Raw genomic sequence first — 1,380 nt, forward strand, 5'->3', positions numbered from 1 at the left:
CGAGGCTGGCTGGCTTCAAAAGGGCAAAAATAAAAAAAACAAACACAATCATGTCAGCAAACCTCTGAAAGAAGAAAGACAGATTTAGTAACAATATTAGTTTACATTACACATGTTAAAAAAGGGACATAAAGGAAAGTAGTGCTGCTGCACTGTTTACAGAGTTTATGTTTGAATATATTAATGCTCTCAGACAGTTTGTGTTAAATGTAACAACAGTTTATGTAAAAGTGTTAGTGTTTTCATTTTAAATGGTGCAAAAAATATATAACTTAAATTCACAACATGGAATTGTAGAGGTTGCCAATCCATCCCAGGGCAACACAGTGACACACAGGACAAACCACCATGCAGCACACACTCACAAGTAAGGAGAATTTGAACGGGCAAACTAGCAGTCATGTTTTTACTGTGGGAGGAAGCCGGAGTACCCGGAGAGAACCCACGCATGCCACTTTTACTATCTGTGAACCTCGTTGCTGAAAGGCAACAGTTATATCAACTGCGCCATTGTGCAACTCCTTAGGACAATCTAAGTAATATCTGGACAGACCAATTGACCTAACAGTCATGTTTTTACTGTGGGAGGAAGCCGGAGTACCCGGAGAGAACCCACGCATGCCACTTTTATTATCTCTGAACCTCTTTGCTTAAAGGCAACAGCGATATCAACTGCACATTGTGCAGCCCTCATATTCAATCCATTAGAACAAAGTCTAGACTATTTCAGTATAAATGGACTATGGGAATATACATCATTCCTGCAAAATTGAATAATTTAACCCCATCATTCTAGATTTGTGTATGCATGGTGGAGAAAGGGGCACTATTACATTGCTTAGGACAATGCAATAAAACCAGGGTTTTTTGGGAGAAGGTTAAGAAAATAAGAATTATTTCAAAAGATGTTTTAATGGATCCTGCTCTATTTAGAGAGAGACAGGGCGATCAACCATGCAATACACACTCACACCCAAGTAAAATTTGGACAGAACAATTGACCTAACAGTCATGGTTTTACTGTGGGAGGAAGCCGGAGTACCCGGAGAGAACCCACGCATGACACTTTTACTATCGCTGAACCTTTTTTCTGCAAAGCAACAGCGCTATGGACTGCGCCATTGTGCAGACCTCATATGCATGGTGGAGAAAGGGGTACTATTACATTGCTTAGGACAATGCAACAAAACCAGGGCTTTTTGGGAGAAGGTTAAGAAAATAAGAATTATTTCAAAAGATGTTTTAATGGATCCTGCTCTATTTAGAGAGAGACAGGGCGATCAACCATGCAATACACACTCGAACCCAAGTAAATTTTGGACAGACCAATTGACCTAACAGTCATGGTTTTACTGTGGGAGGAAGCCGGAGTACCCGGAG

The 1,380-nt window shown here is 40.4% G+C and overlaps 1 long non-coding RNA gene across 1 annotated transcript in view; it reads right to left on the reverse strand.

Moving 5' to 3' along the window:
- Positions 1–943: 943 nt before the first annotated feature.
- LOC107838531 (uncharacterized) overlaps positions 944–1,380 on the reverse strand; it is a 15,081-nt gene continuing 14,644 nt past the window's right edge. Inside the window, exon 3 of the long non-coding RNA XR_001664616.1 lies at positions 944–1,065. This is a non-coding gene — a long non-coding RNA (uncharacterized LOC107838531). The remainder of the gene's footprint in view (positions 1,066–1,380) is intronic.

This window comes from Poecilia formosa, unplaced genomic scaffold (assembly GCF_000485575.1).
Source record: "Poecilia formosa unplaced genomic scaffold, Poecilia_formosa-5.1.2 Scaffold273, whole genome shotgun sequence".
Taxonomy (NCBI): domain Eukaryota; kingdom Metazoa; phylum Chordata; class Actinopteri; order Cyprinodontiformes; family Poeciliidae; genus Poecilia; species Poecilia formosa.